We start from the raw sequence: 17,777 nt of genomic DNA on the forward strand, positions 1-17,777 counted from the left end.
GTCTATGACAGGCATAGGCAAACGCAGCCCTCCAGATGTTTTGGGACTACAACTCCCATGATCCCTTAGCTAACAGGACCAGTGGTCAAGGTTGATGGGAACTGTAGTCCCCAAACATCTGGAGGGCTGAGTTTGCCTATGCCTGGTCTATGAGGAGCCTGGGCAGAATTCAGGGAGGAGCAGGGTTAGGATCTCTGAAGCCCTCTAGAATGAGGCAAGGCAGAAATGGAGAAATGACTCCAGGGCGGCCTTGGGCTGAATGGATCTAGCGTCCAAGTTTGGTGGGGAAGGCGTTGAATGAACCTTTTTCTGTTTGCTTGCTTGTTTGAAACATTCTCCTGGCTTGGAAAGGCAGGTGTTGGAGCAGAGAGAGCCAATGTGTTGCCCTCACTGGATGTTTATAGAATCATAAAATTGCAGAGATGGAAAGGATGACGAGGGTCGTCTAGTCCAGTTCCCTGTAATGCAGGAATCTTTTGCACAACGTGGGGCTTGAACCCACGACCCTGAAATTAAGAGTCTCGCGCTCTGCCAAGTGAGCTATTTGTCTCAACTCCTAGCAGCCCTAGCTGCCAGCCTGCCTAATGGTCAAGGATAATGGGAGTTGTAGTCCAGCAAATCTGCAGGACACCATCTGGAGGGCTACCCCTGGATTGGCATAAATAAAATTTACAAGAGTAATCAGCCGGAATAAGCATCAATGTTTTAAATACGACAAGAGTCAAGGAAAGGAGGTCTGGTTATATTTCAAACTGCACTAAGGGAGAAAAAGTGCAGACATAATGTAAAAATGCCCTGCTCAGAGCTTCATGTACCAATAAATAAATAAATAAATAAATAAAAGGTCCATGCTGGTCTTTCTATATATAACTAACCTAGTTCTGCAGTTGATTTTAAAGAGAGCTAGCTGGAAGATGAATGGAACCTGACTACTGTAAAGCTTGCCATGAAAGGTGAAAAATTAGGGGGGAAGCAGGTTTTCCATTGAGTTTGTGTCTCGATCTCTGCATGTGCACGGAAAAACCAGGTTATGGTACAATCATCACTGAAATGCTCCCTCAAGCAGGGCAATTTTTGAGACAACTTTTTTTTGAGACAACAATTTTTGAGACAACAATTTTTGAAAAAACAACAATTTTTGAGACAATTTTTTGGAGTTTTTAAGACAACTTTGCAAGGGAATGCATCTGCATTTGGGAACAACTGCCATTTTTCAAACTTTTTTCTTCCCCAAACCAAGACACAAAGGGTATAGGGCAGCACATAAATTTAATAAATAATCATAATCATAATTTTCTACCCTATGTGAATTTGTAACCAATGTTATATTGGATTAATGACCATCACTTCGCCAAAGAATCCAGGGAGTTGTAGTTTATTGAGGGTGCTGAGAATGTTCTGCAGAAGAATATGCCAATGGGGAAATGATTATTTAACCCATTTAAATCTTAAGAAGCAGAGACATCACCTTGCCAACAAAGGTCCATATAGTTAAAGCTATGGTTTTCCCAGTGGTGATGTGTGGAAGTCAGAGCTGGACCATAAAGAAGGTTGATCGCCGAAGAATGGATGCTTTTGAATTATGATGCTGGAGGAGACTCTTGAGAGTCCCATGGACTGCAAGAAGATCAAACCTCTCCATTCTGAAGGAAATCAGCCCTGAGTGCTCCCTGGAAGGACAGATCGTGAAGCTGAGGCTCCAATACTTTGGCCACCTCATGAGAAGACTCCCTGGAAAAGACCCTGATGTTGGGAAAGATGGAGGGCACAAGGAGAAGGGGACGACAGAGGACGAGATGGTAGGACAGTGTTCTCGAAGCTACCAGCATGAGTTTGACCAAACTGCAGGAGGCAGTGGAAGACAGGAGTGCCTGGTGTGCTCTGGTCCAGGGGGTCACGAAGAGTCGGACACGACTAAACAACTAAACAACAACAGAAAAATCTATACTGTAGGGTTGCCCCTTAAGATTTACAAAAGGCATGGACCCACCTCTAGACAACAAATGGCAAGTTGCTAGCTAAAGGGCTTCCTGTGGGTGGAGTCAGGGTTCTAATTTTGTCTTGCTCTGTTGCTTGCTCTTACGTGGTGGTAATGTGAATTGAACATGTATCTGGCCCTGGGGCAATTGTAAAATTAACGTTCTGGAATCTGAGCAGTCCCAGAGTTGTAAGGCCTGAGTTCAAGCCACCTGGCACTGGAGGAATGTGTGGGTGTGCCAGTTATATGGCTTCAGCTTGCAGCAGAAGGAAAAGAATGTGATGCACACCCAGTCGGAAACCATCAAAACTGAGGGCTTCAGTTGACATAACACAGGTGGTCAGCAGTCAAGATCTCCTGTGTTCGTTTGTTTAAAAGAAGAAGAAACAAGCACTTAGCAGCTGAAGATTGGAGCAGGTAGGACTAGATGGCACCGTTTTAAGTGGCATTGGGAGTGGGATAAAGGAAGGGAACTGATTATCCGGCACCGTTTCTAAGAGCTAACTCCCACTCACTGCTATTAGCTTTGCAGGGAAAGTGTGTGGGTGCCTGTATGGTTCCTGTGTGTCTCCCCCAAAGAACTAATAGTACCAATGGGGTGGGGGTGGGGACACATGACTTAGATTGGGGAGTGTCAATTCTCTCTTCCCCAGTGTTACTCCCTGGTCTTTGAACAAGATGAGCGGGGCTGCTGTGGGTCTGATGACGCCTAGTTTGGCCCCTAAATACTTGAGAACTGTGCTTTGGCACAAATGAGTTGCCTGTTCCTGGACTGTATTCTGCCATTTGTGGCTCAGGAGGAATGGCCTTGACTGGGGCACCATTTGGATAAGGTCCTTTTCTTGGGGCGGAACCTCAGCTTGGGAACTCTCGTCTGCTGGAAGCAGGGATGGCTTCAACATTAAAAGAAAATGACGGCTGGGAATCCAAGGACTAGGAATGTGGTGGGGTGGCCACTCCAGGGCGAGGGCACAGCTAGGACACCCCGATTCTCTTTTCTACCCCTGCAGCAGTGGAAATGTGGCCGACACCAAGTGCAGAAGGTGGGCTGTGCTTGAGTTTCAAATGCTCCCCAGTGTGGGAATGTGGCCGATGGGCTCCAAAGGCCTCAGCTGCACAAAGGTGCCTGGACGGACACGCAGGCAGGCGCATGCTAGTCTCCCCTGTGAAAACGCAATGAAGAAAAACCTTTGCGCCTGCATCTTCCACCCGCATTGCATGCCTCCTGGTCTCTCCACTGTTATTCTTGTAGCCAAAAAAAATCAGCTTTCACATGAGTGGATGAACAGCATGTTGATAAACAAACACACTGACAAGGAGTGCAGGGTTCCTATCTGCTGCTCTACAAAGGAAAAGGCGTTGCCATGGAAACTGTCTTAGCGCTTTACTTCTCAGCAAATGCCCCCCCAAACCACATATTGACCACAGCCCGGGTAGGAATCATTGTGCCGGGTCCCGTGTTTCCAGCAGTCCCTTTTAGCCACGGACCTTTTTGTCAGGTGACCCTCGGGACCTGCCTTTGTAAGGAGAGGCACTTCTGGTGCACTGGCAGGTGGGGAGGGATTTCAAAGTCTTTTTGCTGTTCTGGAACTCCAGAGGGTGAAGTGAAAAGGGCAGAAGGCCTGATGCTGGCAGGAGGAGAGCAAGAAACAATGTATGGCGCTGGCAAATGTTCCTGCTGGGCTGAGAAGGATGGAGGAAGAGGCCAGAGAAGGGAATCAGGCAGGAGGAAGAAGAAGAGGAGTTTGGATTTGATATCCCACTTTATTACTACCCTAAGGAGTCTCAAAGCGGCTAACAATCTCCTTTCCCTTCCTCCCCCACAACAAACACTCTGTGAGGTGAGTGAGGCTGAGAGACTTCAGAGAAGCGTGACTGGCCCAAGGTCACCCAACAGCTGCAGGTGGAGGAGCGGGGAAGCGAACCCGGTTCACCAGATTACAAGACTATCGCTCTTAACCACTATGTTGTTGTTGTTTAGTCGTTTAGTCGTGTCCGACTCTTCGTGACCCCCTGGACCAGAGAACGCCAGGCACCTCTGTCCTCCACTGCCTCCCGTAGTTTGGTCAAACTCATGCTGGTAACCTCGAAAACACTATCCAACCATCTCGTCCTCTGCCGTCCCCTTCTCCTTGTGCCCTCCATCTTTCCCAACATCAGGGTCTTCTCCAGGGAGTCTTCTCTTCTCATGAGGTGGCCAAAGTACTGGAGCCTCAGCTTCACGATCTGTCCTTCCAGTGAGCACTCAGGGCTGATTTCCTTTAGAATGGAGAGGTTTGATCTTCTTGCAGTCCATGTGACTCTCAAGAGCCTCCTCCAGCACCATAATTCAAAAGCATCAATTCTTCGGCGATCAGCCTTCTTTATGGTCCAGCTCTCACTTCCATACTATACCATACTGGAAAGGAAGTGGGCACAGGGTCCATGTACAAGGTGCCAGGGAGACCCTGGCACAAATCCCTGTTGGGCCAGGGTTTGCCCTTGCAATACATTTGAGGGTATGGGTAAGTTCAGCCCTGCCTCTGCATCCTTACATTGTCATGACAAACAGCACCTAGATGAGAAAGGGCAACAAAAAAATGAGGCTTGTGAGGCTGTTCGGTTTAGAACAAAAATAGTAAAGATGATAATATGATGAATGGCAAATTGCTAAAAGAACACAGAGAGGTTGCCAGGCTAATAACCACTTGAGATTAGTCAGAGATACATATGCCACACTTGGAAGAGGAGGCATTGTGACAAATGAACAACAACCAGATTGAGGACGAAGCATCCCTAAACCTCAGCTTTGGAGGAATAAGAAGACAGTGATGCCCTAATAGTATACCTATAATGTGGACTTGGCTGGGCAGCATCACAGCCACCCCTAAATTTAGCTTTCTCTCTTGAGTATTTCATATCCACCTTCTCAGCCCATTTTATTCCAAACGCTCCAAGTTATTGCATCTTTGTTATAATTTTTAAAGGGGGAAACTCTTGATTCAAATGTATATTCATATAACAAACACATAGAATCATTGATTTCTAGAGTTGGAAGAGACCCTGAGGATCATCTAGTCCAGAAATATGCAGCTGTCGCATATGGGGAAGCACACCATTGCACACCGAACTAACCTAAGAAGAGCCTGGCTGCTGCTGGATCAGACTGAAAGGGGGCTGATCTAGTCCACCATCCCATTTCCCATCCCAGTCAAACAGATGCCCCAGTGGGGACGGGGTGCCACAGCCCTCTTCTTCTGCTGATATCCAGAGCCTGGTGTTTGGGGACGTGCTGCCTCTGAACCAGGAGGCAGCTTACAGCCATGGCCTTTATCCTCAATGAATTTTTCTAATTCCCTTTTAATGCTGTTCAGTCTTATGGACATCACCATGTCTTGTGGTAGCAAATTCCATAGCTTAAATTGCGTGATGATGCGCTTCTTTTTGTCTGCCGTGAATGTCCTGCCATCAGATCCCACCAGTGTTTATGTGCTCCCAAAATGTATTGTTTTCCACCAACACTGATTCTCCCAGTTCAGAGAATGTGTGCGTAAACAGAGGCACCAAAAAGAAAATACGATCAATTGCCCCTCAGAGAGTAGAGCATTCCTTAAACATGGTCCAACTGTAGAGAAGCCTCTCCAGCTCAGTCACACTTGTGATTGCCCAGCAGGCGGAAACTTTTTCTTACTAGCTGACTACTGATGGAATGGAGTCGTTTTGGTGTCATGGCCTTGGGAGCTGATTTCCCAATTTTAGTGAGTTTCTTGGCTGCCTTCCTATGCGGCCATTGTTGCCATTGCAGTCCCTGATGGGTGGGCTGTGGTACGATTTGCAGGAATGCTATGGGCACGTCTGCTGTTTTTCTGGCATTTTTGCATGTTGGGCATTATCCTTCCCGGACTGGGTGCTCTGAGGCAACCACAGTGCACCCACCAGAATTGGCCTCATGCTGGCCACATGACCTGGAAGCTGTACGCCGGCTCCCTTGGCCAATAAAGCGAGATGAGTGCTGCAACCCCAGAGCCGGCCACGACTGGACCTAATGGTCAGGGGTCCCCTTTACCTTTACGAGAAGTTTGCTTGGCCCATCTTACATTGAAATACTTAACACGTCAATACATAAACAACTGGCAGCTGTGAAGAGTTATTCCAAAGTAATATCAGACATTATTTCCATACTCCGAAACATTTCATTGTCGTTCCAATTACAATTGCCTATGTTTCATTTATAATTAAGGCACAGTGATTGTGGCAGCCATCTTGGATTTTTAAATTTCCATTTTCTCAGCAACCCAGAGGCATAAGCTGCTGGTTTATACACCAACGCATGCATCATTTAACGCTCTGTGAACCTGATTTTGCACTGTTGCCTCATCTAGGTTTCAGTTGGCTGCTCGTTTTCAACTGAGGCTTCTAAATCCTTTGGGATAAGCGTTAATAAGCCTAACATTAGCTTGTCATTAAAATTTCATCAAAGTGGTTGAAGGGTAGGGTTGCAAGAGCAAGTTTATGCTGGTAATCAGCTGCACTAGATGAGTTTTTAAGACATCACTTTTAGACAGACTCCATGGCTCACTGGCAGAGCATCCCACCTTGACTTCCACCTTTAGTTTTAGAGTCAAAGCAAAAGCGTCTTGTTTGTTTTTTATTATGGATTTTGTGTTCTCATGTTGTTTTTATATGTTGTGAATTTTGGATGAAGGGGCAGTAAACAAATTTAATAAACAACAAGAAGAAGAAGTGTACCCCAAGAACCAGGAAGATATGGATCCAGCAGACTGAAAAAAAATTCCCCTGAAACAACCCCCAAAATTGGGAAATCTCTCTTGTTGCATCTTATGCCCCTTGGCCAGTACTATTCTCAGTCCAACCTACCTTACAGGACTGTTGTTAGGGGGAAACAGGACAACCATTGCACAGGTTGAGCTGAGGGCATTGGGGGCATGGTGCCAGAATGGGCTTACTGGTTGTAGGTTAAAGAGGATCCCCAAGAAGTCATACCTCGCCAGTAAGCCATCTGGCTATAAAACTGGGTTAGACACAGGGATTAAGGACAATCTGCAAAGGGGCCCTTTGCCCCGAGGGCCAGCTGCTGCTCTGCCCAGCTTGTCCTTGAGGTCAGGCTTCCACGATGGGGACTCTGCGGTCAGCTGGCCCAGGGAAGCCAGGCTCCCAGGAAACTGCGCCCCCGATCCCACCCCAGGGAAGTCAGGGAGGCCAACCGAGCCATTGCACCCTGTGGCGGTGGGGTTGCTTGGCGCCTATGACCCGGGCGAGGTGCCCCTTAGGGCCAAGGGAGAGACCCGTGGAGGCGGGCGGGGCCGCTGTGGGGGGGGGGGGCTTGTCGACTGGGAGAAGCGTGCCGCGCTCGGGGGCCTTTGAGCGAGCCGGCCCCGTCCAGCCTCGCCGGGCCCCCACGTGGCAGCCCCGCTGCCTGGGCGCGCGAGTCTCTTGCGCGCACGGCGGCGCCGGCGCGCTCCGCCATTGGCGAGGGCGCGCGCCAATCCGGGCGTCGGCCGGCCAATCGGGGCGCGCGGAGCCTCTGCGGCGCGCCAGCCCCTCCTGCGCCCGAGGCTCCCGAGCGTGGTGTGCTGTGGCGCGCGGCTGCGGGGAGCCACCGAGCAGCCCCAGCGCCCGGCCCGCCGCCCGCCCCGCCCCGCCCCGCGCCTGCTCCAGCTCCTCCTGCGGCACCGGTGGTAGCAGCAGCAGCAGCAGCAGCCAGACGAAGGCGAGGCACGCATCCCGCGCCGGTGCCCGTCCCGCGGGGAGGATGGGAGCCCTGGCGCTGACGAAGCCCGGCGGCGGCGGCAGCAGCAGCAGCAGCCGCGGAGAAGGAGGCGGCTGCCTGCCCCGCCTCTGGCGCCTGTGAAGAGGTAGGTGCTGCTTGGCCGCGCTCCCGCCGGGGAACTAGGTCAGGGCGAAGCCGCGGCGAGGGCTGCTTGGGACGGGGATCCCCGCCAGAGATGCCCTTTGCGCCGGAGCCGGGGTGGGGGTGGGCTAGGCTACCGCCGGGCTCTTGGCTTCCGCGTGGCCAAAGCGACGCCAACGCCTCCCGCGAGGCTCGGCCTCCGCAGCCCGGCAGGGCGGGGAAGGGGGCGCCTTGGGCAGGAAGGCAAGACGTCGGCTGCCGGCTTTCCCGAGCAGGCTCGGCCTTCGCGCAAGCGGGATGGACAGCTCCTCTCGGGCAGGCGATTTGCGGGCGGGAGGCCTTTTGCGGGAGGAAGGCGCCTGCGGTTGCACCTGAGCGGGGAAGCCTCCCTGGCGACCGGGCTGGTCCCTGCTGCTGCTGCTGCTCAGTTTGCGCGCGTCCTCCCGCCCTGCGTGCGCCAGACAGCGCTTGACCTCCCGATTTCGTGCTGTGCCATTGAGCACCCCCCACGCCCTCTCCACGAGGATCGTTTGCTTGGGTGCCAGGGAGAGAGACATGCCTGCATCCTCCTCTTGGGCCGGGCACCAGAGGCGGGTCGCCACACCCTCCGGGGGACTGTCTGGATCGATTTTGCTGCAAAGCATGGAAGCGGATCAGGCCAGCGGGGCCCAGCGACGTGAGGGTTGTGGATTTCACATCACCGAAGCTGACACACCTTTTGCCGTTTGGGGCAGGTGGTGCTTAACTGGGCTTAGGGATGCATGATTCTTCTCGCCTACCGTGTGCTGGCTGGGGCTGGGGTCTGTCTCCATCCCCTCTCTAGTTGGTGCTTGCGGCTGGATGGGATTCAGACTTGCTGTGGCAGGAGACTGTATGCCACCGGCATGGCTGTCGCCTGATTGGGTTGGGAAATGGTCCACCGAAAAAGGAAGGAGTCCTGCCCTTGGATGGAGGACACTTTGAGAGCAGAGGCCCAGAGAGGTGGCATGGGAGGGGGGTGTGGTTCTCAGGGAAGGGCCAGCACCTGGGCTGAGTAGACAGGAAAGGATGAGAGGGGCCTTCTTGGCAAGATGGTCTCAGGTGTAGGATTCTCCTCTCCTGCTGACTTACTGCCTCAGTAAGTCTATCTGCTTGCACATCAGATCATTTTAGAGAAGCCCTCCAAAAACAAGCAAATCATTGCATAGGACATGAAGAATTTTGCAAGAGAAGACCTGTTTTTGGTGTTCTGTGATGTTCATCTTCGGGTAGTTGACCTAAGTCAAGCGGTTTAAGGCTGGCCTCTAATGGTGAAGGCATCTGTCTTTTGGCCTTCCAGGAGTAGGGTATGCCTTTTAATGTAGCCATGGTACCCTCCCTTCCAAAAATCGAAAAATAATTGGTCCAGAGGTGCTTCAGGTCTGAAATAATTGGGTCTGGTGGCACTTTTTTTTAGTTATGTTTACATATATTTATTTATTTATTTATTTAGTTATTTATTTATTTAATACATTTCTATATTGCCCTTCATCAAAGAATCACAGGGTAGTTTACAATGTAAAAACACAAAAATACATAATGCAATGACAAACAAAAACAATACCCCTCCTAAAAGGGTAACACACTGCAGTAATCTAACTTAGAGGTTAACAGAGCCTAGACAACAGAAGTTGGGCTATCCCTGTCCAGATAGGGATGCAGCTGGACCACCAGCCAAAGCTGATGGAAGGCCTTTGCCGCCGAGGTCACCTGAGCCTCAAGTGACAGTAATGGACCAGAAACACCCCCAAGCTGCATACCCGCTGCTGCAGAGGGAGTGTCACCCCATCAAGAGCCATCTGGTCTAGGGAGCCACCTACTAACAGTGCCTCAGTTATGCATGCATTATGTTAGCTTTGATTGGCTGGCCAGGTAGAATAAATAAATAAAGCTCTAGACACAAGTACAGGATGGGACTTTGCCCTCCTCATTTCAGGAAGTGTACCAGGTGTGGGAAATATTGGTGTCCATTGCAATTTCTTCCTCTGTGGACACAGTCCACTTATATACCAGTTAGATACATGGTTTAAAGAGTGACTGAACTGGCATTGGGAGGTTAATAATGTACGACTTACACATTCAAGTGTGTTAATCAGCAGGGCAACAATGCAGTGTCTCCTCATTTTGCCATAATCTTATTAGCCCTTTTTGACTGGCTTGCTTTCCCATATTGAAGAAGCTTCTTTGCTCCGAGGAGCTCCCGGGAAGGCAGAATTAGCGTCTTCCAGGAAACAAAGCTTGATCCAGGCAGTGGAAGGTTTTTGTCACCAATCTTGATATAGACAGGCTGGCAGTGCTGAACAACTTCACAGGAGGCTTTTAGAGACGTCATTGGCTCACTGACAAAATCCACTGATATCACTGGTGCTGATTTCCAAGCCATAAGATAGACTTTTTTAATGTTTTCGTTCTTGTAGAATATGTGGCCTCATTTCACAGTATTGGCGGTCACAAAATCATGCTGCTTCAAGTGCAACTGGGTGTCCTCTGCTATCTACCACAGGGCAAGGGACTCCAGAAAAATAAGGGCTGATTTCCTCCTGCTGCATGTGCAGTTCACATTCCATGCCTCAGGTAATCATTGAGAGATCCAGGTAGTTGAAAGTCAGTTTCTATAAAGCTAAATAAAATAACCTCTGTTCAAGTCCTTGGCACTCTTCTGCTGTCAGATTCGTTGAGCAAAGAGGCAAACAGTACAGGCCCATACATAACTACTCAGAAGTAGTAACTACTCAGAAGTAAGCCCCATAATAATAATAATAATAAACCATGTAGGTCTATTGGGCTTACTCACAGGTAAGTGGGCATAGGACTGCAACCTAAGTCTGCAATCTTATGTACACTTGCCTAGAATCATAGAATCATAGAATCATAGAGTTGGAAGAGACCACAAGGGCCATCGAGTCCAACCCCCTGCCAAGCAGGAAACACCATCAGAGCACTCCTGACATATGGTTGTCAAGCCTCTGCTTAAAGACCTCCAAAGAAGGAGACCACCACACTCCTTGGCAGCAAATTCCACTGTCAAACAGCTCTTACTGTCAGGAAGTTCTTCCTAATGTTTAGGTGGAATCTTCTTTCTTGTAGTTTGGATCCATTGCTCCGTGTCCGCTTCTCTGGAGCAGCAGAAAACAACCTTTCTCCCTCCTCTATGTGACATCCTTTTATATATTTGAATATGGCTATCATATCACCCCTTAACCTCCTCTTCTCCAGGCTAAACATGCCCAGCTCCCTTAGCCGTTCCTCATAAGGCATTGTTTCCAGGCCTTTGACCATTTTGGTTGTCCTCCTCTGGACATGTTCCAATTTGTCAGTGTCCTTCTTGAACTGGGAGTAGGTCCAGTTGAATTTAACTCTGACTAAAAGTCCATTGGCTCAGACTGTAGCATTCGACTTTAAGTGGTTAAACCTTTATATTCTGGGTAAATGGAAGGTTTAAGGCTGTAAAGTGGTGTTGAAATAGGCTAAGAGGCTTCAGTCCTGCACACAGTGAGTTTGCTTTAAATTTCTCAGATTAAATATTCCCATATAACTTTTCAACCATATATTACAATGAATATTTCAATAAAAGGGGAATGTTTCATCCAGTTCCACAGAAACATTTCCGCAATCAGTCAACATGTCCAGATCTTTAATTGGCATGAATGCAGCTTTCCAAAGATGAGCCCATGCACTTTTCACAGCAACCAAAAGCTTTTGTAGGAACAGTTTAGTTGCCCCTTGAAATCAAGAGAGTTCAAAATGACTTGATGCTTCAAATGTTAACACTTTCCCCATTATTCCCACCACTTGGGTTGAAGAGACTTGAACAAAAGGGCAACTCCAACCAGAAAGTTAGAAATCTGCACTGTTGGTATGTCATTTCCAGAATCTAAAAGTGACAGTTCAGTAAAGGATTTTGTTCAGCTTTTCAGGAGTAATATAGGAGTAAGTTTACTCTTTGGTACACCAAATATATATATAGTGGTTAAGCAATGTACAACAGGAATTGCCTGATGCATGATTCTTTGCTCATGTCCTTTTTGATTAGTTGGCTACTTAATCCATCAATCATAGATAAATACAATTTTCTCAATTTCATATTGCAGTTACCTTATAATTGAGAAATTGCTCTAGTTTCCTGAACTCCCCCCCTCCCCTCCTTAAATTCTTTGTGTGAGTTAACTGAATATGTGTCATCAAATGCCCTAAAGGGTCTTAATTAAATGTATTCTCTCTCCTGACAATGGCCAGTGGCAGTGTTTGCAGTCTTAGCTTGTTTCTCCCCTGATCCCCTAAAATCGGTTTTAAAAGCTGCGGTGGAATGAGTTGCTTCTGCCCAAGTGACCTTTCTCTCTTGTAGAATCTCGAAAGGAATTCATATTGATTAATTTTCCAGCCCAAAGCATGCACCTGATGTCTCTTGAGGGATCCATACCCAGAGTCCCTGAATTTGTGCTGCCTTATAGTATTAACAGAGGCTAGCGTGCACATAATCATCCTTTTCTGCAGGGTGGATAACAGACCTAGAATATTTTCCAGCATACAAAGATTCAGCATTTTCTTCCAGTAACAGTTCAGATTGTAGAAGCATAATGAATAACAGAAAACATGTTGTATTCAAAGTATTGTTTACTATTCCAGGCCAAAGGTTACCAACCCATTCTTGAGTTGAACCATGCTGAAGATTCAGCCACCTTTCCATGAGGGAGCTGTGCTTTGCTAATCTCTCGCACCTTCACTTGGGTTTTAGTCAGCTGGGCTGGACTTCTCCATAGTAACTAGAAGGTCAAATAGCCTAAGAACTTGCCGAGGTACAACTCTGAAAGGCTAGGATCAGATAAAGCCTGTGATGGCCTGTGTTGACACGGCATTGCTTAGGAACCACTGAGAAGAAATCCCTTATGGCGAAGGAGTTCAGGAAGGTGGAGTTTTGTGAGCACAACACATGCATTTTAGTATGAACAAGGATGTGTTTGGATGCCCCTACTTGACCACGCTCTCTATGTACAGCCGAGCATCCAGCAGTGTTCTGGTCTTCCTGTGAATAAGCCTCTCCTGTGTGTGGATCCCTTGTGGATCAAGTTGTTCTGGGGTTGACCTGTCAGTCTAGCAAATGGTTGTTCATTCCAGAAGTTGGAGGTTATCTCATTGGTTCTATAAAACAGCAAGTGAGGAGTGGCAGGAAGGCAGTGATTCTGCCACTGGTGATGGTGGGAAGAGAGACTTTATTCTGGAAACTGGCTGTTCTTGTGCCCATCTCCTGCTGCCCTGCAGTGCAGAAGAGTCTCTAGAATCTTGGAGCTCCCAACAAGTTCTGTGGTGCGCAAAAAGCTGAACATGGTGTTGTAGGGAAGGATTGTGTCAAAGCTTCCATTTTTTTCCAAATAGAAAAGACTCAGCTGAGAAGATTTTCAAAAGCAGTATAAGAGGTGATGGGGTCTGCTGCTTATTGCACAGGGTACGGGTGGAGGGATGCTAAATAAACTTCTTGGACTTTAGCCATTGATTCCGAGACTAGCCTGGTAAAAATGTCACTACTAAATGGAACAAAAACACCTTTTGAGTCACTTGTAACCTCTTCCCAAAGACTTTCCACCTGTAATCTGGCAAGGGGTCAATTCTTGCAGAGAATCCAGAGAAGGCACTTTGTGATAGGGGGAGAAATTCAATTTCAGGTCGAACCTACCTAATTTGCACTTTCTGAAACGACGCATGAACTGAATTTTGCAATGCAGTTCTCCAGCTAAGCAGTGTGTTAACAAAAATGCATACACTGGAGCGAACTGTGTGAAAAAATGAATGTACTGGTGAAAATAACACAACTGTATTATATTGGGGAAACTGCTTTGTAAAAATGTGTTTCAGGAGAAATTCACATTAAAATATAGATGAATAAAACCATTTCCCCCCACAAACTGATTTGGAATAATGGAGAAGTGAAGTTAAGATCTGAAAAATGAGAAACTGAAAGGAAGCAAAATTGACTATTCCACCCCTCCCTACTCATCACTTCAATTTCCAAGTACCAGTGTGCTCTGTTATATGGCCAAGCATAACTGAACTGATTTTTGTATCAGCTGAAGTCTGTTGCAGTGGAATGGAAGGGCACAGAGGGGCATCAGGTCAGCTTAACTGGGTGACTGATGTTTCCAGCAGAGATTAACTTGATCAGGCCACTTATTGTTCCTCACACAGCTATAGAAAGCCACACATGAGGAGGAGCCTGTTGCGTTCCCCTCGCCTTCAGCAGCAGCCTGAAGAGGTTGCCTGCCTTTGCAATCTTGCTGACGTGGGAGCAAGTCCAAGTTTGCAAATGAAGCTGCTGATGGCATTACAGTGATGCTACGCCAGCAAATAAGTTGCTAAGAATATTTGGGAATGGGGTGTAAGATGGGCTGTCTTTTTTAGGAGCTGCCCTAAGCATCATCTTTTTGTTTTGTTTTTTCTTACATAATTCTAGCTAAATTAGATTTGTAGGCTTTGGGAGAAGCAGTAATTGGCTGATGTGAATTGCATGCAGCAGTGATTACCTCACCCTGATTCATAAAGCCTAATATGGGGAATAAGAGCAAGCCTGCCAGTGACATCTTGGCAACTGAGGCGGAAAATCCAAACTGTGCCCTCCTTTACAGTTCTGTTTTCAAAAAGCCGGTAATTTAAGGGTGGCCCAAATCTGCCACTTCGGGTGGCTGCCGCTCTCCATCTGAGCCAGTCCAAAGAGAGTAATCATTGCTCTGATACCATTTATAGCTGAGCTGAGCATAAGAGGGGTGATGAACATGTACCCCTGGTTTGCTGCTCTTCCTTCCCATGAGGTACATCCAATCCTAATGAGATGGTTCGGTTTTATTCCAGCTTGTTGAGAGGGAAGTTGGTTGAAATCAGAGCAGGCTTTCTTTCTGGGAAGGGAGAAATGGAGGCAAGGCCTCAGTATACGTAACTAATTAACAGAGCCTGCCCTCACCTCACCTCTTTCTTTCAAAGCACTGCAGAACTAGCCAGGTACTCACTTGGACATATTCCAAGAACTATGGAACTCACAATATGTGCAAAGGTTGGTTCTCTTAAAATGATCATCTCCTCCGGGTGCCTTGCAGCCTAATCCTGCATGCAGTTACTTGGAGGTGCCCCACTAAATCCAGTGGGAATTACTCTTGAGGGAGTGTGGTCAGGACTGCAGACGCAGTCTGGGATACTAGCATCACTCCAGGTGTCACGTGAAACCTTCAAAGCATGTGGCACAAAGATATTCTCTCCCTTTTACAGTAGGCCCTCCCCCTCCACAGAATTAGGCCATCTTCCCTTTTCCCTGCCCCCACCCCCAAATTTAGACCAAGTAAAAGACACTTGCAAAAAAAAAAATATTGTTTAAGCCCATGCGCTCAAAGTTGTACTGCTGTCAGAAGTATAGGACTCGGGTGCAGCTGTAAGATTTGTCAATTCCTGGGCTCTAAAGTTTCTTACTTCACCAGTCTTAAACTCAGGTCTCCACATTTCTACAGCAATTTGCATTTAAATAAAAATAAAAAGCCTCATGAAAGTCCAGCATTTTGTGTAATTCCCCCCCCCCCCAAGCAAACACATTTTGTATGCAATTTTGGCTAATACACACATATCTGTGAGCTGCTTCCCTAATATAATTCATTTGTTTTGGGTCACATATTGGTTTGATAGGTGTGAATTTGGTAGTTTCTCATTAAAGTGCAAACCACGTTGAGCTTCTTCTGAGATGCTGGGGCCCCTTCTCAGCCCTGGAGATGCTACACTGTGCTTGAAGCCGGGGGGGGGGGGCACATGGGAGGGGGTTCATGGTTGGTTCCACCCTTTCACACTTGCTTCCCTCCCTCCCACTGCCAGTTTCTGGGAGGGTGGTGCAGGTGCCTCTCATTACCATTCTAGCAGGTGCCAGAAAGCAATGCCCTCCATTGGCCTCCCATGCTGGTGATGCCATGGGAGGAAGGGCCCAAAATGGTGTCAGAGCAGAGGGAGTCAGGGCAGCTGGGGGTATGACATTCAGCACAGCCTGGGTTTTCTTACAGTTATCGACTCATGCAGCTGACCTGCCTAGATTCAGTTTGAGACTCTTATTTGCTTTTCACAGACTTATTAACTAGCTCACAACCTTATGCAGAAGCCGTGAATTCTGAAAGCTGCTAGGGAGAGCTTTAAGAAGGTGGGGGAGGAAATACGTTGAACATTTGCAGCTGCACCCGAGAGAGCAATTTTGGCATGCATTAATATTTGAGCATGGTCTAGATGGGGATTCACAGTTATCAGGCAGAATTGTTGGGTGACCCATCGTCTCAGGCTTACATGAGGTACAAAAGCAGTCCAGCACATTGTAATGGTGGCAGTTCATACCTGCAGGCCATATTTGTAGGAATAATTGGGGGGGGGGAGAGAAGAAAGGGGGTGGTGCATTCCAGTGGTTCACTTGCACTGGTAGACTTTTCTTCCTGTTGTTTGGGACACAGAATATGGTAAGAGGCAGAGAACCCAGAGGAACCTCTGACCGTTGAAAACAGCAGCAGGAATGGCTGCTTGCAGAGTCTCGTTCATGTTGACCAAATCTCTGCAGAGTGCTGTGTGGCCATGCAGTATGGAAATGATTCACTCCAGAGCAAATCTTCTGAGAGAGAGCAAACGGGATAAAATGTACCTTGTTACAGATGAATAAATTGAGAGATGGGGAGAAATGGTGCAGAACACACCCACTTGTATGAAAACAAGGGGAAACGATGTATGAACAGACAAGGCAAGGCAGATGCAGTGTGCAAATTAGAAATGAAATGAGAAATGTTATTGCAGTTTAAAACTGGTGATCACCAGAGCCCTTGGTTTAATAATGACCTTCCCACGTATTGGATTGCCCCAAACAACATGGCAACCGTGTTGATCCTTACTCCCCTCCATGGATCATGTAGCAGGCTGGAAGAATTGTGGCTGACACAGAGCCATGTGGAAGAATGCTGAGCAAATCTGAAGCAGTACAATACCTTAATTTGTTGGGTATCATTTGGCTCAACACAAAACAAAAACAAAACTAGTTTGGGATAGTTTAAGCTTGGCTCCAGTTTACGATTTGATATAGCAATTACAGCATCCATCATTTCAAGCTTCTCCACGTTCACTAGCTCGTGTCAAAGCATGCAAGGTCTTGCAGAAGCCTGAAGCCTCACTCGGCAAAAGGAGCCCTCCAGGTCACCACCACTCCTGCCTCTAGTGTATGACTGTATTTATTTATTTGTTAAATTTATATCCCACCCTTCCTCCCGAAGGAGCCCACTCCAGTTTACTCTACATCCAGTGCATGTCCAGTACTGGTTTCTAATGCTGTTTGCACATAATGTTAGTCACAACTCTCCTTTATTACATTTATAGCTCAAGACATGACCAACCCCTCCCCTGACAGCAAATGAATCAATATGGCTAATTTGACCCAATAACACCCCCTCATCACACACAGAGGCAAAACTCACTGCAAGCAACCAAATGCAACCAGCCATGCTCTGGGCTCTCCAATCTCTCGCTTTGCAACAATGAATGAATAAATAAATGATCTATCCACATGGCGCTGACACAAAACCTCTGCACATACACTATGCAAAAGAATGGAATATCATTCTTCCCCCTTCTCTTTCCCCCCAATCTCACAATGTCTATGACAACAATGTCTCACACCAAATGTAAGTGACATATAGGAAGGACTGTGAGTTGAAAAATTATATGTACCTTTGTTATTAATTGAAAATCTTTTAATAAAAAAGTAAATTAAAATAAAACAATGTTAGCCACAAGCCACATCTATCCTGGAGTTTCTTGAGAATACAACCGTGCCTTGGGTCTCAAACGCCTTGACTCCCGAACAAATCGGCTCCTGAATGATCGAAACCCGGAAGTGAGAGTTCTGGTTTTCGAACGATTTTTGGAAGCCGAGTGTCCAGC

General features: G+C 47.5%; 2 protein-coding genes across 6 annotated transcripts in view; one reads left to right on the forward strand and one right to left on the reverse strand.

The window, feature by feature from the left end:
• RSPH14 (radial spoke head 14 homolog) overlaps positions 1-17,777 on the reverse strand; it is a 62,648-nt gene that overhangs the window by 4,039 nt on the left and 40,832 nt on the right. The gene's annotated exons all lie outside the window — the stretch shown is intronic.
• GNAZ (G protein subunit alpha z) overlaps positions 7,463-17,777 on the forward strand; it is a 42,561-nt gene continuing 32,246 nt past the window's right edge. The window contains exon 1 of one of the 2 annotated variants that reach the window (XM_083717565.1): positions 7,463-7,833. The gene's annotated coding sequence lies outside the window, so the exon portion shown is untranslated. The remainder of the gene's footprint in view (positions 7,834-17,777) is intronic. The other variant, XM_083717566.1, reaches the window with a different exon arrangement.

This window comes from Podarcis gaigeae (genome assembly GCF_964106915.1).
Source record: "Podarcis gaigeae genome assembly, chromosome: 16".
Classification (NCBI taxonomy): Eukaryota; Metazoa; Chordata; class Lepidosauria; order Squamata; family Lacertidae; genus Podarcis; species Podarcis gaigeae.